Source organism: Panulirus ornatus, chromosome 11 (assembly GCF_036320965.1).
Source record: "Panulirus ornatus isolate Po-2019 chromosome 11, ASM3632096v1, whole genome shotgun sequence".
In the NCBI taxonomy this organism is placed as follows: domain Eukaryota; kingdom Metazoa; phylum Arthropoda; class Malacostraca; order Decapoda; family Palinuridae; genus Panulirus; species Panulirus ornatus.
The window spans coordinates 19314063-19340761 of NC_092234.1; the positions used below are offsets into that span (position 1 = coordinate 19314063).

The 26699-nt window shown below is 42.0% G+C and overlaps 1 protein-coding gene across 1 annotated transcript in view; it reads right to left on the bottom strand.

Moving 5' to 3' along the window:
- Positions 1-26699, bottom strand: part of LOC139751129 (uncharacterized) — a 248865-nt gene that overhangs the window by 20429 nt on the left and 201737 nt on the right. The gene's annotated exons all lie outside the window — the stretch shown is intronic.

A 26699-nucleotide genomic window follows, 5' to 3' on the forward strand; every position in this document is an offset into this window, starting at 1 on the left:
TACCCATCACTATAACCTGGTTTCATGCATCAAAACTACTAACACACTCACTCAGCTGCTCCCTAAAACACTTGCCTCTCATGATCTTTCTTCTCATGCCCAGGTGCATATGCACCAATAATTACCCATCCCTCTCCATCCACTTTCAGTTTTACCCATATCAATCTAGAGTTTACTTTCTTACACTCTATCACATACTCCCACCACTCCTGTTTCAGGAGTAGTGCTACTCCATCACTTGCTCTTCTTCTCTCAGTAACTCCTGACTTTACTCCCAAGACATTTCTAAACCATTCTTCCTCTTTACCCTTGAGCTTTGTTTCACTCAGAGCCAAAACATCCAGGTTCCTTTCCTCAAACATACTACCTATCTCTCCTTTTTTCTCATCTTGGTTACATCCACACACATACAGACACCCCCAATCTGAGCCTTCGAGGAGGATGAGCACTCCCCGTGTGACTTCTGTTTCCCCTTTTAGAAAGTTAAAATACAAGGAGGGGAGGGTTTCCAGCCCACCACTTCCGTCCCCTTTCGTCGCCTTCTACGACACGTGAGGAATACGTGGGAAGTATTCTTTCTCCCCTATCCCCAGGGATAAAAATATGTATGCTATACTAATTCATTGGAGTATATATGTAGCTTATATTAACATATTCAAGTTTTATAATGTGTTCACACCCTGTACATGTAGATACTCATTCTAAAGTGCTCAATAATAAAAAAAATCTTAATTTCCCTAATGATACATTCCATGGCCATGTTCCCTCATCCATATTCATTCCATAACTTACAACATTTATTCAAAACTATTTTGTCCTACATGGCCTTTTCTGGGAATATTATCCCTTGTATTTGACAAGGATTCAGTATATTCTACCTCTTTACCCATTATTTTCTTACCAAAATCCTCCATCGCCCCAGGACTACATCAAGAGGTAGTTAGGGATAGTTCTTCAGTAAAACCCTTCACATGAAGAAGGGCCAAGCCCAAGGGTGGTGGTTGTGGCCTCCCATACTGGCTTCCCTACTCTCAATGGAATCCTATCAACATATCTCTCTACTTCACTTATTTCTTCACATTTCTCATATCATTCTTTTTTCAGTTTCATCACCAAATGATACATGAGCAAACGTTTCTCATCCTCACTTATGCCATGCGTAACCTTTGTATTTTCAATGGGGTCAGCATGTATGCATGACCTGCTGGACAATAGCAGTGCACCTACAAATGTGGTTGTAAGGGCACCTGAGGAGTGCAAAATTTTTTCCACACCTTCCCAGCAATGGAAGAAAACTCAATAAGTAAATAATGGCACAGTAAGTCAACTGGATATCTCAAGTGCAAGAAAAATTCAAATCATCATAGAACAGTGTGATACCTCCCCAATAGGAGTATCAGATGATGATGGAAGCAGTTTAAGGATTGGCCAGGAAAGCTTTAAAGAACTTTTGTTCATAGATGGGCTATAAAAGAACATATGTTAAGTGGTACCCGGGCTCAATGAATACTTTTAGAAAAGATGTCTAAGTGAACTGGAAAAATAACTTATTCAATAATTTAATACTTTAATAGGAGTAAACAGTAAGTAAAGCACAAAACTTAAGGTAAATCTCCACATAAGGGGTGGAAACCCTTGAAATCTAAAGGCAAACTACTAAATTTATTACAAAAAGCCCTGGGGAAGGTTTGGTAGCTCCACATGGGTAACTGATTAGAACATAGAGTATGTGAAATTCTTCTACTTATATCTTCTGTATTCATTTCAACATCACTCAGTAACTGATGAGGTAATGAATTGTCGAATTCTCAAAATGTGGGACAACCTGAAAGATATGCACCAGAAGCAATAAGAAGTCATACATTAAGCATATTCTTCACAGATTTACTGAAACAGTATGAAAAATATGATACTTACCCCTTCATTGTGGATGATGCATATGCAATTCCTCATTTTTTCTTCATACAATGCAGATAGTGCAAGGAAGGACTCGTGTTAAAAAGTCACGCAAAGTAATGGAACAAATGTAACTGTTAATGTTGTCCGCCACCATCCACCATGTGTTGCCATAAAACTGGTCAGTTATTTTCCCTTATGTGGGTTAGTTACCTTGAAGATGTTGGAGAGAGCAGGACAACAATGTTGCAATATCAGAGCAGTGGAGGATCATCCAGATAATGTCAAAGATTTTTTGAAAAGCATGAACTCTAATTGACTAAGTTACATAACCGAATAATATGGTAAAGGCTAACACTAACACTGATATAAATTTTTGTATTAGTTTAGCAGAAGCAAAATAAACAAAATGGTGCATTCATAAAACTTGCAGTGTGGCTGGTTCACAACAATTGATGAAAAACACCCTTTAAGGCCATAAAGTAAAAGCTCACTATACAGGAGGCAGGTGCTTGATCATATGTCTGCTGTAGTGAAAGGGCTAATTGTTTCCACTCAGCAGCAAGCACAAAGCATACCACCTCCTCCAGTGCAACTCCATGAAAAAATTGATGAAAAAATAATTCTCAGAGTTTGATTATGGCAGTAAACAGAGCACTTACCCCTCATTACTAAAATGTAAAACTCATTTGGATGCTAATGGATATGTCTATTACTGTACACCTTTACAATACTTCTGTGTTGGCTCATTGTTTGTGTCAGCACACACAAGTTTATATCTCACTCATGTGCTTATCCAAAGAGTGGAAATATCCACCTCACCCTAATCTTAAACTCTTGACTGATTAGTTAACTAGTAACTATCATGATCTAGTCCTGTAATATCTGTGACACCGTGACTTGTATTTTCAGCTGAATGGCTGCCTAAGCCTAAACTCAAAAACCATTATTCATTTAATCATTCATTTATATTCATCTTACATGAAATTAATGAAATTTGCATGAAATATTCATCAAGACTTCAAGGAATTTCCTCCCTTGCCACAGCAGCACAAGGTTGTATTCTCTACTCTGACATCTAGATGGTTACTGTGCCCCTAATCCCTTTATTTTCTCTCCTATGGGTGAATGTGTCATGACCTCTCAACTGTCTGTCACCATGAAAATGAAAGTAAGGTGTTCTCAAAGGCACCAATGTTAAAACATTCAAAGTTGAGGTAAGCAGTGAAACAAATTATGAACAAAAGTCAGGACCTGCAGAAAAAAGGCTATACATCCCAAGAATACTGGGCATGTTGCTATAAAAAAATACAAATCACCTTATTATAGGCAACTATCATACATAACCAGTTTATATTTACAGCAGCTACTACTGTCAATATGTGCATTAATAGCCCCTATCAATACAGTGGCAAATGCCTCCATTTATATTCAGCTGATAAGTTTGTGCTATGTGAATGGTCATATTTGAGCAAACCAAGGGAAAAGTGTGAACAGCAAATAGGGACACTAACCACAAGCATGCTTACCCCTTGGTCCTTGGACATCTTGATAACTAATGAGAGGTAACTAAATCCAAAGATTTAGTACCATGGCCTGCTCACCATCTGAAATAACCATAACCAGCTAGCTGTTTAAGGCAGACACCCTATAGATCTTACTAAATAATCTGATACAAGGGCTGCAGCTGTTATGACCAATAAGGTACTGCAATTGCTTCCCAAACCCTTAAGCATGTGGCTGTAATAAATCTCCTGCATGTGCCTAAAGCCCACCAGAAATACCATGAAAGATACTATTCACCACTATGTTAGTAAGCTTTCTATTCATCATTTGCAACAGATCTTAAAATCTTAGCTCTGACAACAGATTTCCTTGAAGTTATCAAGACAAATTTCAGCCACAGGATTCCTTGTATGTAGGTCTATTTGTTGCCGATGCTGATTTGAACAAGAGCACTAGGAGACCACATACATTTGTCTCCAAACTCAACTCGTATGAAGGTTGGCCACTTTCTTCAAACTTCTTGTCTGATCATGGAACTGGAGTCAGATTAATCTTTACTGCCTAAAGGCAGAAGCTTCAGTGATACCAGTGAAATATTTTCACTCAGATTACCAAAACATAAACAATAACAAAAGACACCAGTAAAAAAAATTATGGGCCAAAGTTTATGTTTACCACCAGGTAACAATCCAAAAACACAATAGGCAAATATAGATTTCCCTCTATTCACAACCTGAAGACAAGAGATGATGTGAGCTAAACTTTAATCAAAAGAATTTAATTGTCTATTGGATAGAGACCTAAAGAGAGATCATGTAATCTAATGGTGAGCTTGGGCAACTCTGCTACAGTCATTGGCCTTACCATATATTCTGAAGTCCAAAAAGATGTCTGGTCTAGACATTCGAGGAGCACTACCCTCAGCTCACTGTCAGGCAAAGAGAGATTATTACTTTTATGCATCTCATCTCATAAAGTATGTGAGTCTGATTTATCCTCACACATGGTGTACAATAAGAATGAAGCAGGTACTGAACATTTACTTGATGTGATGCTTAACTGTTCACTCAAAAATAAAGTGTACGTGTAGAGTGAGGATGTGCATGTGTAATGGGAAGGCTACATGAAGGAAAGGAAGGTGCATCACCAATGAAGTCAATATAAATATATTTTATTAGGGTTAGGGAAAATGATTTGGTAAACAGAGAAGAGGTAGTAAAAGCTTTGAGGAAGATGAAAGCCGGCAAGGCAGTAGGTATGGATGGTACTGCAGTGGAATTTATCAAAAAAAGGGGTGACTGTATTGTTGGTAAGGTTATTTAATGTTTGTATGGTTCATGGTGAGGTGCCTGAGGATTGGCGGAATGCTTGCATAGTGCCTTGTACAAAGGCAAAGGGGACAAAGGTGAGTGCTCAAATTACAGAGGTATAAGTTTGTTGAGTATTCCTGGGAAATTATATGGGAGGGTATTGATTGAGAGGGTGAAGGCATGTACAGAGCATCAGATTGGGGAAGAGCAGTGTGGTTTCAGAAGTGGTAGAGGATGTGTGGATCAGGTGTTTGCTTTGAAGAATGTATGTGAGAAATACTTAGAAAAGCAAATGGATTTGTATGTAGCATTTATGGATCTGGAGAAGGCATATGATAGAGTTGATAGAGATGCTCTGTGGAAGGTATTAAGAATATATGGTGTGGGAGGCAAGTTGTTAGAAGCAGTGAAAAGTTTTTATCGAGGATGTAAGGCATGTGTACGTGTAGGAAGAGAGGTAAATTATTGGTTCTCAGTGAATGTAGGTTTGCGGCAGGGGTGTGTGATGTCTCCATGGTTGTTTAATTTGTTTACGGATGGGGTTGTTAGGGAGGTGAATGCAAGAGTTTTGGAAAGAGGGGCAAGTATGAAGTCTGTTGTGGATGAGAGAGCTTGGGAAGTGAGTCAGTTGTTGTTCACTGATGATACAGCGCTGGTGGCTGATTCGTGTGAGAAACTGCAGAAGCTGGTGACTGAGTTTGATAAAGTGTGTGAAAGAAGAAAGTTGAAAGTAAATGTGAATAAGAGCAAGGTTATCAGGTACAGTAGGGTTGAGGGACAAGTCAATTGGGAGGTAAGTTTGAATGGAGAAAAACTGGAAGAAGTGAAGTGTTTTAGATATCTGGGAGTGGATTTGGCAGTGGATGGAACCATGGAAGCGGAAGTAAGTCATAGGGTGGGGGAGGGGACGAAAATTCTGGGAGCCTTGAAGAATGTGTGGAAGTCGAGAACATTATCTCAGAAAACAAAAATGGGTATGTTTCAAGAAAATAGTGGTTCCAACAAAGTTGTATGGTTGCGAGGCGTGGGCTATGGATAGAGTTGTGCGCAGGAGGGTGGATGTGCTGGAAATGAGATGTTTGAGGACAATATGTGGTGTGAGGTGGTTCGATCGAGTAAGTAATAATAGGGTAAGAGAGATGTGTGGTAATAAAAAGAGTGTGGTTGAGAGAGCAGAAAAGGGTGTTTTGAAATGGTTTGGTCACATGGAGAGAATGAGTTAGGAAAGATTGACAAAGAGGATATATGTGTCAGAGGTGGAGGGAACGAGGAGAAGTGGGAGACCAAATTTGAGGTGGAGAGATGGAGTGAGAAAGATTTTGAGTGATCGGGGCCTGAACATGCAGGAGGGTGAAAGACGTGCAAGGAATAGAGTGAATTGGAACGATGTGGTATGCCGGGGTCGACGTGCTGTTAATGGATTGAACCAGGGCATGTGAAGCGTCTGGGGTAAACCATGGAAAGTTGTGTGGGGCCTGGATGTGGAAAGGGAGCTGTGGTTTCGGTGCATTACTACATGACAGCTAGAGACTGAGTGTGAATGAATGGGGCCTTTGTTGTCTTGTCCTAGCGCTACCTCGCACACATGAGGGGGGAGGGTGTTGTTATTTCATGTGTGCTGAGTTGGCGATGGGAATGAATAAAGGCCGACAATATGAATTATGTACATATGTATATATGTATATGTCTGCGTGTGTATATACATATATGTATACATTGAGATGTATAGGTATGTATATTTGCGTGTGCGGATGTGTATGTATATACATGTGTATGTGGGTGGGTCGGGCCATTCTTTCGTCTCTTTCCTTGCGCTACCTCGCTAACGCGGGAGACAGACACAAAGCAAAATGATATAAAAATATTAATCATATTTTGTTGCTGTCTCCCACATTAGCGAGGTAGCGAAAGGAAACAGACGAAATAATGGCCTAACCCACCCATATACACAAGTATATACATACAAGTCCACAAACGCACATATACATACCTATACATCTCAACATATACATATACATACAAAGGCAGACATATACATATATACACATGTACATAATTCATACTGTCTGTCCTAATTCATTCCCGTCACCACCCTGCCACACATGAAATGACAACCCGCTCCCCCTGCACGTGCACGACGTAGCGCTAGGAAAAGACAACAAAGCCCACAATCGTTCACACTCAGTCTCTAGCTGTCATGTAATAATGCACTGAAACCACAGCTCCCTTTCCACATCCAGGCCCCACACAACTTTCCATGGTTTACCCCAGACGCTTCACATGCCCTGGTTCAATCCATTGACAGCATGTTGACCCCGGTATACCACATCATTCCAATTCACTCTATTCCTTGCACGTCTTTCACCCTCGTGCATGTTCCGGCCCTGATCGCTCAAAATCTTTTTCACTCCATCTTTCCACCTCCAATTTGGTCTCCCACTTCTCCTCATTCCCTCCACCTCTGACACATATATCCTCTTTGTCAATCTTTCCTCACTCATTCTCTCCATGTGCCCAAACCATTTCAAAACACCCTCTTCTGCTCTCTCAACCACACTCTTTTTATTACCACACATCTCTATTACCCTTTCATTACTTACTCGATCAAACCACCTCACACCACATATCGTCCTCAAACATCTCATTTCCAGCACATCCGCCCTCCTCCGCACAACTCTATCTATAGCCCACGCCTCGCAACCATATAACATTATTGGAACCACTATTCCTTCAAACATACCCATTTTTGCTTTCCAAGATAACGTTCTTGACTTCCACACATTTTTCAACGCCCCCAGAACTTTCGGCCCATCCCCCACCCTATGTTTCACTTCCGCTTCCATGGTTCCATCCACTGCCAAATCCACTCCCAGATATCTAAAACCCTTCACTTCCTCCAGTTTTTCTCCATTCAGACTTACCTCCCATTTGACTTGTCCCTCAACCCAACTGTACCTAATAACCATGCTCTTATTCACATTTCCTCTCAGCGTTCTTCTTTCACACACTCTACCAAATTCAGTCACCAGCTTCTGCAGTTTCTCACACGAATCAGCCATCAGCGCTGTATCATCAGCGAACAACAACTGACTCACTTTCCAAGCTCTCTCATCCACATTAGACTGCATACTTGCCCCTCTTTCCAAAACTCTTGCATTCACCTCCCTAACAACCCCATCCATAAACAAATTAAACAACCATGGAGACATCACACACCCCTGCCACAAACCAACATTCACTGAGAACCAATCACTTTCCTCTCTTCCTACACGTACACATGCCTTTCATCCGCGATAAAAACTTTTCACTGCTTCTAACAACTTGCCTCCTACACCATATATTCTTAATACCTTCCACAAGTCATCTCTATTAACTCTATCATATGCCTTCTCTAGATCCATACATGCTACATACAAATCCATTTGCTTTTCTAAGTATTTCTCACATACATTCTTCAAAGCAAACACCTGATCCACACATCTTCTACCATTTCTGAAACCACACTGCTCTTCCCCAATCTGATGCTCTGTACATGCATTCACCCTCCCATACAATTTCCGAGGAATACTCAACAAACTTATACCTCTGTAATTTGAGCACTCACTTTTATCCCCTTTGCCTTTGTACAATGGCACTATGCAAGCATTACTCCAATCCTCAGGCACCTCACCATGAGTCATAAATACATTAAATAACCTTACCAACCAGTCACCAATACAGTCACCCCTTTTTTAATGAATTCCACGGCAACAGCATCCAAAATCGCTGCCTTGCAGGCTTTCATCTTTCGCAAAGCTTTTACTACCTCTTCTCAGTTTACCAAATCATTTTCCCTAACCCTCTTACTTTGCACACTACCTCGACCAAAACACCCTATATCTGCCACTCTATCATCAAACACTTTCAACAAACCTTCAAAATACTCACTCCATCGCCTTCTTACATCACCACTACTTGTTATCACCTCCCCATTAGCCCCCTTCACTGATGTTCCCATTTGTTCCCTTGTCTTATATACTATATTTACCTCCTTCCAAAACATAATTCTATTCTCCCTAAAATTCAATGATACTCTCTCACCCCAACACTCATTTGCCCTCTTTTTCACTTCTTGCACCTTTCTCTTGACCTTCTGCCTCTTTCTTTTATACATCTCCCACTCATTTGCATTATTTCCCAACAAAAATCATCCAAATATCTCTCTCTTCTCTTCACTAATAATCTTACTTCCTCATCCCACCACTCACTACCCTTTCTAATCTGCCCACCTCCCATGCTTCTCATGCCACAAGCATCTTTTGCACAAGCCATCACCGCTTTCCTAAATACATCCCATTCCTAACCAACTCCCCTTACCTCCTTTGTTCTTACCTTTTTCCATTCTGTACTCAGTCTCTCATGGTACATCCTCACATAAGTCTCCTTCCCAAGCTCACTTACTCTCACCACTCTCTTCACCCCAACATTCTCTCTTCTTTTCTGAAAACCTCTACAAATCTTCACCTTCGCCTCCACAAGATAATGATCAGACATCCCTCCAGTTGCACCTCTCAGCACATAAACATCCAAAAGTCTCTCTTTCGCACCCCTATCAATTAACACGTAATCCAATAACGCTCTATGGCCATTTCTCCTACTTACATACATATACTTATGTTATTTTTTATTTTTTTTTTTTATTATACATTGTCGCTGTCTCGCGCGTTTGCGAGGTAGCGCAAGGAAACAGACGAAAGAAATGGCCCAACCCCCCCCCATACACATGTATATACATACGTCCACACACGCAAATATACATACCTACACAGCTTTCCATGGATTACCCCAGACGCTTCACATGCCTTGATTCAATCCACTGACAGCACGTCAACCCCGGTATACCACATCGCTCCAATTCACTCTATTCCTTGCCCTCCTTTCACCCTCCTGCATGTTCAGGCCCCGATCACACAAAATCTTTTTCACTCCATCTTTCCACCTCCAATTTGGTCTCCCTCTTCTCCTTGTTCCCTCCACCTCCGACACATATATCCTCTTGGTCAATCTTTCCTCACTCATCCTCTCCATGTGCCCAAACCACTTCAAAACACCCTCTTCTGCTCTCTCAACCACGCTCTTTTTATTTCCACACATCTCTCTTACCCTTACGTTACTCACTCGATCAAACCACCTCACACCACACATTGTCCTCAAACATCTCATTTCCAGCACATCCATCCTCCTGCGCACAACTCTATCCATAGCCCACGCCTCGCAACCATACAACATTGTTGGAACCACTATTCCTTCAAACATACCCATTTTTGCTTTCCGAGATAATGTTCTCGACTTCCACACATTCTTCAAGGCTCCCAGAATTTTCGCCCCCTCCCCCACCCTATGATCCACTTCCGCTTCCATGGTTCCATCCGCTGCCAGATCCACTCCCAGATATCTAAAACACTTCACTTCCTCCAGTTTTTCTCCATTCAAACTCACCTCCCAATTGACTTGACCCTCAACCCTACTGTACCTAATAACCTTGCTCTTATTCACATTTACTCTTAACTTTCTTCTTCCACACACTTTACCAAACTCAGTCACCAGCTTCTGCAGTTTCTCACATGAATCAGCCACCAGCGCTGTATCATCAGCGAACAACAACTGACTCACTTCCCAAGCTCTCTCATCCCCAACAGACTTCATACTTGCCCCTCTTTCCAAAACTCTTGCATTCACCTCCCTAACAACCCCATCCATAAACAAATTAAACAACCATGGAGACATCACACACCCCTGCCGCAAACCTACATTCACTGAGAACCAATCACTTTCCTCTCTTCCTACACGTACACATGCCTTACATCCTCGATAAAAACTTTTCACTGCTTCTAACAACTCTCTTTTTAAACAAGGTATTCCCAATCCCAGTCCTTTTTCAGCAAATAAATCTACAAGCTCTTCACCATTTCCATTTACAATATTGAACACACCATGTACACCAATTATTCCCTCAACTGCCACATTACCCACCTTTGCATTCAAATCACCCACTACTATAACCCAGTCTCGTGCATCAAAACTACTTACACACTCACTCAGTTACTCCCAAAACACTTGCCTCTCATGATCTTTCTTCTCAAGCCCAGGTGCTTATGCACCAATAATCACCCATCTCTCTCCATCCACTTTCAGTTTTACTTTTATCAATCTAGAGTTTACTTTCTTACACTCTATCACATACTCTCACCACTCCTGTTTCAGTAGTGCCACTCCTTCCCTTGCTCTTTTTATCTCACTAACCCCTGACTTTACCCCCAAGACATTCCCAAACCACTCTTCCCCTTTACCGTTGAACTTCGTTTCACTCAGAGCCAAAACATCCAGGTTCCTTTCCTCAAACATACTATATATCTATATAACTATCTATCTATATATTCATATATATATATATATATATATATATATATATATATATATATATATATATATATATATATATATATATATGTATATATATATATATATATATATATATATATATATATATATATATATATATATATATATATATATATTTCCCTGGGGTTAGGGGAGAAAGAATACTTCCCACGTATTCCCTGCGTGTCGTAGAAGGCGACTAAAAGGGAAGGGAGCGATGGGCTGGAAATCCTCCCCTCTCGTTTTTTTTTTTTCCAAAAGAAGGAACAGAGGAGAGGTCCAGGTGAAGATATTCCCTCAAAGACCCAGTCCTCTGTTCTTAACGCTACCTCGCTATCGCGGGAAATAGCGAATAGTATGAAAAAAAAAAAAAATATATTATATATATTTTTTTTTTTTTGCTTTGTCGCTGTCTCCCGCGTTTGCAAGGTAGCGCAAGGAAACAGACGAAAGAAATGGCCCAACCCACCCCCATACACATGTATCTACATACGTCCACACACACAAATATACATACCTACACAGCTTTCCATGGTTTACCCCAGACGCTTCACATGCCTTGATTCAATCCACTGACAGCACGTCAACCCCGGTATACCACATCACTCCAATTCACTCTATTCCTTGCCCTCCTTTCACCCTCCTGCATATTCAGGCCCCGATCACACAAAATCTTTTTCACTCCATCTTTCCACCTCCAATTTGGTCTCCCTCTTCTCCTCGTTCCCTCCACCTCCGACATATATATTCTCTTGGTCAATCTTTCCTCACTCATTCTCTCCATGTGCCCGAACCATTTCAAAACACCCTCTTCTGCTCTCTCAACCACGCTCTTTTTATTTCCACACATCTCTCTTACCCTTACGTTACTTACTCGATCAAACCACCTCACACCACATATTGTCCTCAAACATCTCATTTCCAGCACATCCATCCTCCTGCGCACAACTCTATCCATAGCCCACGTCTCGCAACCATACAACATTGTTGTAACCACTATTCCTTCAAACATACCCATTTTTGCTTTCCGAGATAATGTTCTCGACTTCCACACATTCTTCAAGGCTCCCAGAATTTTCGCCCCCTCCCCCACCCTATGATCCACTTCCACTTCCATGGTTCCATCCGCTGCCAGATCCACTCCCAGATATCTAAAACACTTCACTTCTTCCAGTTTTTCTCCATTCAAACTCAACTCCCAATTGACTTGACCCTCAACCCTACTGTACCTAATAACCTTGCTCTTAATCACATTTACTCTTAACTTTCTTCTTTCACACACTTTACCAAACTCAGTCACCAGCTTCTGCAGTTTCTCACATGAATCAGCCACCAGCGCTGTATCATCAGCGAACAACTGACTCACTTCCCAAGCTCTCTCATCCCCAACAGACTTCATACTTGCCCCTCTTTCCAAAACTCTTGCATTCACCTCCCTAACAACTCCATCCATAAACAAATTAAACAACCATGGAGACATCACACACCCCTGCCGCAAACCTACATTCACTGAGAACCAATCACTTTCCTCTCTTCCTACACGTACACATGCCTTACATCCTCGATAAAAACTTTTCACTGCTTCTAACAACTTGCCTCCCACACCATATATTCTTAATACCTTCCTTGGATTACGTGTTAATTGACAGGCGCGCAAAAGAGAGACTTTTGGATGTTAATGTGCTGAGAGGTGCAACTGGAGGGATGTCTGATCATTATCTTGTGGAGGCTAAGGTGAAGATTTGTATGGGTTTTCAGAAAAGAAGAGTGAATGTTGGGGTGAAGAGGGTGGTGAGAGTAAGTGAGCTTGAGAAGGAGACTTGTGTGAGGAAGTACCAGGAGAGACTGAGTACAGAATGGAAAAAGGTGAGAACAATGGAAGTAAGGGGAGTGGGGGAGGAATGGGATGTATTTAGGGAATCAGTGATGGATTGCGCAAAAGATGCTTGTGGCATGAGAAGAGTGGGAGGTGGGTTGATTAGAAAGGGTAGTGAGTGGTGGGATGAAGAAGTAAGAGTATTAGTGAAAGAGAAGAGAGAGGCATTTGGACGATTTTTGCAGGGAAAAAATGAAATTGAGTGGGAGATGTATAAAAGAAAGAGACAGGAGGTCAAGAGATAGGTGCAACAGGTGAAAAAAAGGGCAAATGAGAGTTGGGGTGAGAGAGTATCATTAAATTTTAGGGAGAATAAAAAGATGTTCTGGAAGGAGGTAAATAAAGTGTGTAAGACAAGGGAGCAAATGGGAACTTCAGTGAAGGGCGCAAATGGGGAGGTGATAACAAATAGTGGTGATGTGAGAAGGAGATGGAGTGAGTATTTTGAAGGTTTGTTGAATGTGTTTGATGATAGAGTGGCAGATATAGGGTGTTTTGGTCGAGGTGGTGTGCAAAGTGAGAGGGTTAGGGAAGATGATATATATATATATATATATATATATATATATATATATATATATATATATATATATATATATATATATATATATTTTTTTTTTGCTTTGTCGCTGTCTCCCGCGTTTGCGAGGTAGCGCAAAGAAACGAGATGAAAGAAATGGCCCAACCCACCCCCATACACATGTATATACATACACGTCCACACACGCAAATATACATACCTACACAGCTTTCCATGCTTTACCCCAGACGCTTCACATGCCCTGATTCAATCCATTGACAGCACGTCAACCCCGGTATACCACATCGATCCAATTCACTCTACTCCTTGCCCTCCTTTCACCCTCTTGCATGTTCAGGCCCCGATCACAAAAAATCTTTTTCACTCCATCTTTCCACCTCCAATTTGGTCTCCCACTTCTCCTCGTTCCCTCCACCTCCGACACATATATCCTCTTGGTCAATCTTTCCTCACTCATTCTCTCCATGTGCCCAAACCATTTCAAAACACCCTCTTATGCTCTCTCAACAACGCTCTTTTTATTTCCACACATCTCTCTTACCTTTACATTACTTACTCGATCAAACCACCTCACACCACACATTGTCCTCAAACATCTCATTTCCAGCACATCCACCCTCCTGCGCACAACTCTATCCATAGCCCACGCCTCGCAACCATACAACATTGTTGGAACCACTATTCCTTCAAACATTCCCATTTTTGCTTTCAGAGATAATGTTCTCGACTTCCACACATTCTTCAATGCTCCAAGGATTTTTGCCCCCTCCCCCAAGCTATGATTCACTTCCGCTTCCATGGTTCCATCTGCTGCCAGATTCACTTCCCAGATATCTAAAACACTTTACTTCCTCCAGTTTTTCTCCATTCAAACTTACCTCCCAATTGACTTGACCCTCAACCCTACTGTACCTAATAACCTTGCTCTTATTCACATTTACTCTTAACTTTCTTCTTTCACACACTTTACCAAACTCAGTCACCAGCTTCTGTAGTTTCTCACATGAATCAGCCACCAGCGCTGTATCATCAGCGAACAACAACTGACTCAATTCCCAAGCTCTCTCATCCACAACAGACAGCATACTTACCCCTCTTTCCAAAACTCTTGCATTTACCTCCCTAACAACCCCATCCATAAACAAATTAAACCACCATGGAGACATCACACACCCCTGCCGCAAACCTACACTCACTGAGAACCAATCACTTTCCTCTCTTCCTACACTTACATATGCCTTACATCCTCAATAAAAACTACATATGGCTTACATCCTCGATAAAAACTTTTCACTACTTCTAACAACTTGCCTCCCACACCATATATTCTTAATACCTTCCACAGAGCATCTTTATCAACTCTATCATATGCCTTCTCCAGATCCATAAATGCTACATATAAATCCATTTGCTTTTCTAAGTATTTCTCACGTACATTCTTCAAAGCAAACACCTGATCCACACATCCTCTACCACTTCTGAAACCACACTGCTCTTCCCCAATCTGATGCTCTGTACATGCCTTCACCCTCTCAATCAATACCCTCACATATAATTTACCAGGAATACTCAACAAACTTATACCTCTGTAATTTGAGCAATCACTCTTATCCCCTTTGCCTTTGTACAATGGCAATATGCACGCATTCCGCCAATCCTCAGGCACCTCACTACGAGTCATACATACATTAAATAACCTTACCAACCAGTCCACAATACAGTCACCCCCTTTTTTAATAAATTCCACTGTAATACCATCCAAACTTGATGCCTTGCCGGCTTTCATTTTCCGCAAAGCTTTTACTACCTCTTCTCTGTTTACCAAATCATTTTCCCTAACCCTCTCACTTTGCACACCACCTCGACCAAGACACCCTATATCTGCCACTCTATCATCAAACACATTCAACAAACCTTCAAAATACTCACTCCATCTCCTTCTCACATCACCACTACTTGTTATCACCTCCCCATTTGTGCCCTTCACTGAAGTTCCTATTTGCTCCCTTGTCTTACGCACTTTATTTACCTCCTTCCAGAACATCTTTTCATTCTCCCTAAAATCTAATGATACTCTCTCACCCCAACTCTCATTTGCCCTCTTTTTCACCTCTTGCACCTTTCTCTTGACCTCCTGTCTCTTCCTTTTATACATCTCCCACTCAATTGCATTTTTTCCCTACAAAAATCGTCCAAATGCCTCTCTCTTCTCTTTCACTAATAATCTTACTTCTTCATCCCACCACTCACTACCCTTTCTAATCAACCCTACCTCCCACGCTTCTCATGCCACAAGCATCTTTTGCGCAATCCATCACTGCTTCCCTAAATACATCCCATTCCTCCCCCACTCCCCTTATTTCCATTGTTCTCACCTTTTTCCATTCTGTACTCAGTCTCTCCTGGTACTTCCTCACACAAGTCTCCTTCCCAAGCTCACTTACTCTCACCACCCTCTTCACCCCAACATTCACTCTTCTTTTCTGAAAACCTATACAAATCTTCACCTTAGCCTCCACAAGATAATGGTCAGACATCCCTCCAGTTGCATCTCTCAGCACATTTACATCCAAAATTCTCTCTTTTGCGCGCCTGTCAATTAAAACGTAATCCAATAACGCTCTCTGGCCATCTCTCCTACTTATATACGTATGCTTATGTATATCTCGCTTTTTAAACCAGGTATTCCCAATCACCAGTCCTTGTTCAGCGCAAATCTACAAGCTCTTCACCATTTCCATTTACAACACTGAACACCCCATGTATACCAATTATTCCCTCAACTGCCACCTTACTCACCTTTGCATTTAAATCACCCATCACTATAACCCGGTCACGTGCATCAAAACCACTAACACACTCATTCAGCTGCTCCCAAAACACTTGCCTCTCATGATCTTTCTTCTCATGCCCAGGTGCATATGCACCAATAATCACCCATCTCTCTCCATCAACGTTCAGTTTTACCCATATTAATCGAGAATTTACTTTCTTACATTCTATCACATACTCCCACAACTCCTGTTTCAGGAGTACTGCTACTCCTTCCCTTCCTCTTGTCCTCTCACTAACCCCTGACTTTACTCCCAAGACATTCCCAAACCACTCTTCCCCTTTACCCTTGAGCTTCGTTTCACTCAGAGCCAAAACATCCAGGTTCCTTTCCTCAAACATACTACCTATCTCTCCTTTTTTCACATCTTGGTTACATCCACACACATTTAGACACCCCAATCTGAGTCTACGAGGAGGATGAGCACTCCCTACGTGACTCCTTCTGTTTCCCATTTTTTTTTAGAAAGTTAAAAATACAAGGAGGGGAGGGGAAGAGTGGTTTGTGAATGTCTTGGGAGTAAAGTCAGGGGTTAGTGAGAGGACGAGAGGAAGGGAATGAGTAGCAGTACTCCTAAAACAGGAATTGTGGGAGTATGTGATAGAGTGTAAGAAAGTAAATTCTCAATTAATATGGGTAAAACTGAAAGTTGATGGAGACAGATGGGTGATTATTGGTGCATATGCACCTGGGCATGACAAGACAGATCATGAGAGGCAAGTGTTTTGGGAGCAGCTGAATGAGTGTGTTAGTGGTTTTGATGCAAAAGACCGGGTTATAGTGATGGGTGATTTGAATGCAAAGGTGAGTAATGTGGCAGTTGAGGGAATAATTGGTATACATGGGGTGTTCAGTGTTGTAAATGGAAATGGTGAAGAGCTTGTAGATTTATGTGCTGAAAAAGGACTGGTGATTGGGAATACATGGTTTAAAAAGCGAGATATACATAAGTATACGTATGTAAGTAGGAGAGATGGCCAGAGAGCATTATTGGATTACGTGTTAATTGACAGGCGCGTGAAAGACAGACTTTTGGATGTAAATGTGCTGAGAGGTGCAACTGAAGGGACGTCTGATCATTATCTTGTGGAGGCTAAGGTGAAGATTTGTATGGGTTTTCAGAAAAGAAGAGTGAATGTTGGGGTGAAGAGGGTGGTGAGAGTAAGTGAGCTTGGGAAGGAGACTTGTGTGAGGAAGTACCAGGAGAGACTGAGTACAGAATGGAAAAAGGTGAGAACAATGGAAGTAAGGGGAGTAGGGGAGGAATGGGATGTATTTAGGGAATCAGTGATGGATTGCGCAAGAGATGCTTGTGGCATGAGAAGCATGGGAGGTGGGTTGATTAGAAAGGGTAGTGAGTGGTGGGATGAAGAAGTAAGATTATTAGTGAAAGAGAAGAGAGAGGCATTTGGACGATTTTTGCAGGGAAAAAATGCAATTGGGTGGGAGATGTATAAAAGAAAGAGACTGGAGGTCAAGAGAAAGGTGCAAGAGGTGAAAAAGAGGGCAAATGAGAGTTGGGGTGAGAGAGTATCATTAAATTTCAGGGAGAATAAAAAGATGTTCTGGGAGGAGGTAAATAAAGTGCGTAAGACAAGGGAGCAAATGGGAACTTCAGTGAAGGGCGCAAATGGGGAGGTGATAACAAGTGGTGGTGATATGAGAAGGAGATGGAGTGAGTATTTTGAAGGTTTGTTGAATGTGTTTGATGATAGAGTGTCAGATATAGGGTGTTTTGGTCGAGGTGGTGTGCAAAGTGAGAGGGTTAGGGAAAAAGAGAAGAGGTAGTAAAAGCTTTGCGGAAGATGAAAGCCGGCAAGGCAGCAGGTTTGGATGGTATTGCAGTGGAATTCATTAAAAAAGGGGGTGACTGTATTGTTGACTGGTTGGTAAGGTTATTTAATGTATGTATGACTCATGGTGAGGTGCCTGAGGATTGACGGAATGCGTGCATAGTGCCATTGTACAAAGGCAAAGGGGATAAGAGTGAGTGCTCAAATTACAGAGGTATAAGTTTGTTGAGTATTCCTGGTAAATTATATGGGAGGGTATTGATTGAGAGGCTGAAGGCATGTACAGAGCATCAGATTGGGGAAGAGCAGTGTGGTTTCAGAAATGGTAGAGGATGTGTGGATCAGGTGTTTGCTTTGAAGAATGTATGTGAGAAATACTTAGAAAAGCAAATGGATTTGTATGTAGCATTTATGGATCTGGAGAAGGCATATGATAGAGTTGATAGAGATGCTCTGTGGAAGGTATTAAGAATATATGGTGTGGGAGGCAAGTTGTTAGAAGCAGTGAAAAGTTTTTATCGAGGATGTAAGGCATGTGTACGTGTAGGAAGTGAGGAAAGTGATTGGTTCTCAATGAATGTAGGTTTGCGGCAGGGGTGTGTGATGTCTCCATGGTTGTTTAATTTGTTTAAGGATGGGGTGGTTAGGGAGGTGAATGCAAGAGTTTTGGAAAGAGGGGCATGTATGAAGTCTGTTGTGGAGGAGAGAGCTTGGGAAGTGAGTCAGTTGTTGTTCGCTGATGATACAGCGCTGGTGGCTGATTCATGTGAGAAACTGCAGAAGCTGGTGACTGAGTTTGGTAAAGTGTGTGAAAGAAGAAAGTTAAGAGTAAATGTGAATAAGAGCAAGGTTATTAGGTACAGTAGGGTTGAGGGTCAAGTCAATTGGGAGGTAAGTTTGAATGGAGAAAAACTGGAGGAAGTAAAGTGTTTTAGATATCTGGGAGTGGATCTGGCAGCAGATGGAACCATGGAAGCGGAAGTGAATCATAGGGTGGGGGAGGGGGCGAAAATCCTGGGAGCATTGAAGAATGTGTGGAAGTCGAGAACATTATCTCCGAAAGCAAAAATGGGTATGTTTGAAGGAATAGTGGTTCCAACAATGTTGTATGGTTGCGAGGCGTGGGCTATGGATAGAGTTGTGCGCAGGAGGGTGGATGTGCTGGAAATGAGATGTTTGAGGACAATGTGTGGTGTGAGGTGGTTTGATCGAGTAAGTAATGTAAGGGTAAGAGAGATGTGTGGAAATAAAAAGAGCGTGGTTGAGAGAGCAGAAGAGGGTGTTTTGAAATGGTTTGGGCACATGGACAGAATGAGTGAGGAAAGATTGACCAAGAGGATATATGTGTCGGAGGTGGAGGGAATGAGGAGAAGTGGGAGACCAAATTGGAGGTGGAAAGATGGAGTGAAAAAGATTTTGAGTGATCGGGGCCTGAACATGCAGGAGGGTGAAAGGCGGGCAAGGAATAGAGTGAATTGGATCGATGTGGTATACCGGGGTTGACGTGCTGTCAGTGGATTGAATCAGGGCATGTGAAGCGTCTGGGGTAATCCATGGAATGTTGTGTGGAGCCTGGAATGTGGAAAGGGAGCTGTGGTTTCAGGCATTATTGCATGACAGCTGGAGACTGAGTGTGAACGAATGGGGCTTTTGTTATCTTTTTCTAGCGCTACCTCGCACACATGAGGGGGGGGAGGGGGATGTTATTCCATGTGTGGCGAGGTGGCGATGGGAATGAATAAAGGCAGACAGTGTGAATTGTGTGCATGGGTATATATGTATATGTCTGTGTGTGTGTATATATATGTGTACATTCAGATGTATAGGTATGTATATTTGCGTGTGTGGATGTGTGTGTATATACATGCGTATGGGGGTGGGTTGGGCCATTTTTTTCTTCTGTTTCCTTGCGCTACCTCGCAAATGCGGGAGACAGCGACAAAGCAAAATAAGTAAATATAAATAAATATATATTTTATTTACTTATTTATTTTGCTTTGTCGCTGTCTCCCGCGCTTGCGAGGTAGCGCAAGGAAACAGACGAAAGAAATGGCCCAACCCACCCACATACACATGTACACCCACACAGGCCCCACACACAAACATACACACCCATACACCCCAACATACACATATATACACACACACAGACATATACATATACACACATGCACACAATTCACACTGTCTGCCTTTATTCATTCCCATCGCCACCCTGCCACACATGGAATAACATCCCCCTGCCCCTCATGTGTGCAAGGCAGCGCTAGGAAAAGACAACAAAGGCCCCATTCGCTCACACTCAGTCTCCAGCTGCCATGCAATAATACTCGAAACCACAGCTCCCTTTCCATATCCAGGCCCCACAGAACTTTCCATGGTTTACCCCAGACGCTTCACATGCCCTGATTCAATCCATTGACAGCACATCAACCCCGGTATACCACATCGATCCAATTCACTCTATTACTTGCCCGCCTTTCATCCTCCTGCATGTTCAAGCCCCGATCACTCAAAATCTTTTTCACTCCATCTTTCCACCTCCAATTTGGTCTCCCACTTCTCCTCGTTCCCTCCACATCCAACACATATATCCTCTTGGTCAATCTTTCCTCACTCATTCTCTCCATGTGCCTAAACCATTTCAAAACACCCTCTTCTGCTTTCTCAACCACAGTCTTTTTATTTCCACACATCTCTCTTACCCTTACATTACTTACTCCATCAAACCACCTCACACCACATATTGTCCCCAAACATCTCATTTCCAGCACATCCACCCTCCACCGCACATCTCTATCCATAGCCCACACTTCGCAACCATACAACATTGTCGGAACCACTATTCCTTTAAACATAGCCATTTTAACTTTCGGGGATAATGTTCTCGACTTCCACACATTCTTCAAGGCTCCCAGAATTTTTGCCCCCTCCCCCACCCTATGGTTCACTTCCGCTTCCATGGTTCCATCCGCTGCCAGATCCACTCCCAGATATCTAAAACACTTTACTTTCTCCAGTTTTTCTCCATTCAAACTTACCTCCCAATTGACTTGACCCTCAACCCTACGTACCTAATAACCTTGCTCTTATTCACATTTACTCTTAACATTCTTCTTTCAAACACTTTACCAAACTCAATCACCAGCTTCTGTAGTTTCTCACATGAATCAGCCACCAGACCACATGAATCAGACACCAATCAGACTCACTTCCCAAGCTCTCTCATTCCCAACTGACTGCATACTTGCCCCTCTTTCCAAAACTCTTGCATTCACCTCCCTAACAACCCCATCCATAAACAAAGTAAACAACCATGGAGACATCACACACCCCTGCCACAAACCTACATTCACTGAGAACCAATCACTTTCCTCTCTTCCTACACGTACACATGCCTTACATCCTCGATAAAAACTTTTCACTGCTTCTAACAACTTGCCTCCCACACCATATATTCTTAATACCTTCCACAGAGCATCTCTATCAACTCTATCATATGCCTTCTCCAGATCCATAAATGCTACATACAAATCCATTTGCATTTCTAAGTATTTCTCACATACATTCTTCAAAGCAAACACCTGATCCACACATCCTCTACCACTTCTGAAACCACAATGCTCTTCCCCAATCTGATGCTCTGTACATGCCTTCACCCTCTCAATCAATACCCTCACATATAATTTACCAGGAATACTCAACAAACTTATACCTCTCTAATTTGAGCACTCATTCTTATCCCCTTTACCTTTGTACAATGGCACTATGCAAGCATACCGCCAATCCTCAAGCACCTCACCATGAATCATACATACATTAAATAACCTTACCAACCAGTCAACAATACAGTCACCCCCTTTTTTAATATATTCCACTGCAATACCATCCAAACCTGCTGCCTTGCTGGCTTTCATCTTTCGCAAAGCTTTTACTACCTCTTCTCTGTTTACCAAATCATTTTCCCTAACCCTCTCACTTTGCACACCACCTTGACCAAAGCATCCTATACCTGCCACTCTATCATTAAACACATTCAACAAACCTTCAAAATACTCACTCCATCTCCTTCTCACATCACCACTACTTGATGATACAGTGCTGGTGGCTGATTCATGTGAGAAACTGCAGAAGCTGGTGACTGAGTTTGGTAAAGTGTGTGAAAGAAGAAAGTTGAGAGTAAATGTGAATAAGAGCAAGGTTATTAGGTACAGTAGGGTTGAGGGTCAAGTCAATTGGGAGGTAAGTTTGAATGGAGAAAAACTGGAGAAAGTAAAGTGTTTTAGATATCTGGGAGTGGATCTGGCAGCGGATGGAACCATGGAAGCGGAAGTGAATCATAGGGTGGGGGAGGGGGCGAAAATCCAGGGAGCCTTGAAGAATGTGTGGAAGGCGAGAACATTATCTAGGAAATCAAAAATGGGTATGTTTGAAGGAATAGTGGTTCCAACAATGTTGTATGGTTGCGAGGCATGGGCTATGGATAGAGTTGTGCGCAGGAAGGTGGATGTGCTGGAAATGAGATGTTTGAGGACAATATGTGGTGTGAGGTGGTTTGATGGAGTAAGTAATGTGAGGGTAAGAGAGATGTGTGGAAATAAAAAGACTATGGTTGAGAGAGCAGAAGAGGGTGTTTTGAAATGGTTTGGGCACACGAAGAGAATGAGTGAGGAAAGATTGACCAAGAGGATACATGTGTCGGATGTGGAGGGAACGAGGAGAAGTGGGAGACCAAATTGGAGGTGGAAAGATGGAGTGAAAAAGATCTTGAGTGATCGGGGCCTGAACATGCAGGAGGGTGAAAGGCGGGCAAGGAATAGAGTGAATTGGATCGATGTGGTATACCGGGGTCGACGTGCTGTCAATGGATTGAATCAGGGCATGTGAAGCGTCTGGGGTAAACCATGGAAAGTTCTGTGGGGCCTGGATGTGGAAAGGGAGCTGTGGTTTTGGGTATTATTGCATGACAGCTAGAGATTGAGTGTGAACGAATGGGGCCTTTGTTGTCTTTTCCTAGCGCTACCTCGCACACATGAGGGGGGGAGGGGGATGTTATTCCATGTGTGGCGAGGTGGCGATGGGAATGAATAAAAGCAGACAGAGTGAATTGTGTGCATGTGTATATATGTATGTGTCTGTGTGTGTATACATATGTGTACATTGAGATGTATGGGTATGTATATTTGCGTGTGTGGACGTGTATGTATATACATGTGTATGGGGGTGGGTTGGGCCATTTCTTTCGTCTGTTTCCTTGCGCTACCTCGCAAACATGGGAGACAGCGACAAAGGAAAATAAATAAATTATATATATATATATATATATATATATATATATATATATATATATATATATATATATATATATATATATTTTTCCCTGGGGATTGGGGAGAAAGAATACTTCCCACGTATTCCCTGCGTGTCGTAAAAGGCGACTAAAAGGGAAGGGAGCGGGGGGCTGGAAATCCTCCCCTCTCATTTTTTTTTTTCTTTTTTAATTTTCCAAAAGAAGGAACAGAGAAGAGGGCCAGGTGAGGATATTCCCTCAAAGGCCCAGTCCTCTGTTCTTAACGCTACCTCGCTATCGCGGGAAATGGCGAATAGTATGAAAAAAAAAAATATATATATATCCCTGGGGATGGGGGATTAAGAATACTTCCCACGTATTCCCTGCGTGTCGTAGAAGGCGACTAAAAGGGGAGGGAGCGGGGGGCTGGAAATCCTCCCCTCTCGTTTTTTTTTTTTTTTAATTTTTCAAAAGAAGGAACAGAGGGGGCCAGGTGAGGATATTCCAAAAAAGGCCCAGTCCTCTGTTCTTAACGCTACCTCGCTAATGCGGGAAATGGCGAATAGTTTAAAAGAAAAAGAAAAGAATATATATATATATATATATATATATATATATATATATATATATATATATATATATATATATATATATATATATATATATATATATATATATATCCAATAACGCTCTCTGGCCATCTCTCCTACTTACATACGTATACTTATGTATATCTCGCTTTTTAAACCAGGTATTCCCAATCACCAGTCCTTGTTCAGCACATTAATCTACAAGCTCTTCACCATTTCCATTTACAACACTGAACACCCCATGTATACCAATTATTCCCTCAACTGCCACATTACTCACCTTTGCATTCAAATCACCCATCACTATAATTCGGTCTCGTGCATCAAAACCACTAACACACTCATTCAGCTGCTCCCAAAACACTTGCCTCTCATGATCTTTCTTCTCATGCCCAGGTGCATATGCACCAATAATCACCCATCTCTCTCCATCAACTTTCAGTTTTACCCATATTAATCGAGAATTTACTTTCGTACATTCTATCACATACTCCCACAACTCCTGTTTCAGGAGTACTGCTACTCCTTCCCTTCCTCTTGTCCTCTCACTAACCCTGACTTTACTCCCAAGACACTCCCCAACCACTCTTCCCCTTTGCCCTTGAGCTTCGTTTCACACAGAGCCAAAACATCCACGTTCCTTTCCTCAAACATACTACCTATCTCTCCTTTTTTCACAGCATGGTTACATCCACACACGTGTTAATTGACAGGCACGCGAAAGAGAGACTTTTGGATGTTAATGTGCTGAGAGGTGCAACTGGAGGGATGTCTGATCATTATCTTGTGGAGGCTAAGGTGAAGATTTGTATGGGTTTTCAGAAAAGAAGAGTGAATGTTGGGGTGAAGAGGGTGGGAGAGTAAGTGAGCTTGGGAAGGAGACTTGTGTGAGGAAGTACCAGGAGAGACTGAGTACAGAATGGAAAAAGGTGAGAACAATGGAAGTAAGGGGAGTGGGGGAGGAATGGGATGTATTTAGGGAATCAGTGATGGATTGCGCAAAAGATGCTTGTATCATGAGAAGAGTGGGAGGTGGGTTGATTAGAAAGGGTAGTGAGTGGTGGGATGAAGAAGTAAGGTTATTAGTGAAAGAGAAGAGAGAGGCATTTGGACGATTTTTGTAGGGAAAAAATGCAATTGAGTGGGAGATGTATAAAAGAAAGAGACAGGAGGTCATGAGAAAGGTGCAAGAGGTGAAAAAGAGGGCAAATGAGAGTTGGGGTGAGAGAGTATCATTAAATTTTAGGGAGAATAAAAAGATGTTCTGGAAGGAGGTAAATAAAGTGCGTAAGACAAGGGAGCAAATGGGAACTTCAGTGAAGGGTGCAAATGGGGAGGTGATAACAAGTAGTGGTGATGTGAGAAAGAGATGGAGTGAGTATTTTGAAGGTTTGTTGAATGTGTTTGGTGATAGAGTGGCAGATATAGGGTGTTTTGGTCGAGGTGGTGTGCAAAGTGAGAGGGTTAGGGAAAATGATTTGGTAAACAGAGAAGAGGTAGTAAAAGCTTTGCGGAAGATGAAAGCCGGCAAGGAAGCAGGTTTGGATGGTACTGCAGTGGAATTTATTAAAAAAGGGGGTGACTGTATTATTGACTGGTTGGTAAGGTTATTTAATGTATGTATGACTCATGGTGAGGTGCCTGAGGATTGGCGGAATGCGTGCATAGTGCCATTGTACAAAGGCAAAGGGGATAAGAGTGAGTGCTCAAATTTCAGAGGTATAAGTTTGTTGAGTATCCCTGGTTAATTATATGTGAGGGTATTGACTGAGAGGGTGAAGGCATGTACAGAGCATCAGATTGGGGAAGAGCAGTGTGGTTTCAGAAGTGGTAGAGGATGTGTGGATCAGGTGTTTGCTTTGAAGAATGTATGTGAGAAATACTTAGAAAAGCAAATGGATTTGTATGTAGCATTTATGGATCTGGAGAAGGCATATGATAGAGTTGATAGAGATGCTCTGTGGAAGGTATTAAGAATATATAGTGTGGGAGGCAAGTTGTTAGAAGCAGTGAAAAGTTTTTATCGAGGTTGTAATGCATGTGTACGTGTAGGAAGAGAGGAAAGTGATTGGTTCTCAGTGAATGTAGGTTTGCGGCAGGGGTGTGTGATGTCTCCATGGTTGTTTAATTTGTTTATGGATGGGGTTGTTAGGGAGGTGAATGCAAGAGTTTTGGAAAGAGGGGCAAGTATGAAGTCTGTTGGGGATGAGAGAGCTTGGGAAGTGAGTCAGTTGTTGTTCGCTGATGATACAGCGCTGGTGGCTGATTCATGTGAGAAACTGCAGAAGCTGGTGACTGAGTTTGGTAAAGTGTGTGAAAGAAGAAAGTTAAGAGTAAATGTGAATAAGAGCAAGGTTATTAGGTACAGTAGGGTTGAGGGTCAAGTCAATTGGGAGGTAAGTTTGAATGGAGAAAAACTGGAGGAAGTAAAGTGTTTTAGATATCTGGGAGTGGATCTGGCAGTGGATGGAACCATGGAAGCGGAAGTGGATCACAGGGTGGGGGAGGGGGCGAAAATCCTGGGAGCCTTGAAGAATGTGTGGAAGTCAAGAACATTATCTCCGAAAGCAAAAATGGGTATGTTTGAAGGAATAGTGGTTCCAACAATTTTGTATGGTTGTGAGGCGTGGGCTATGGATAGAGT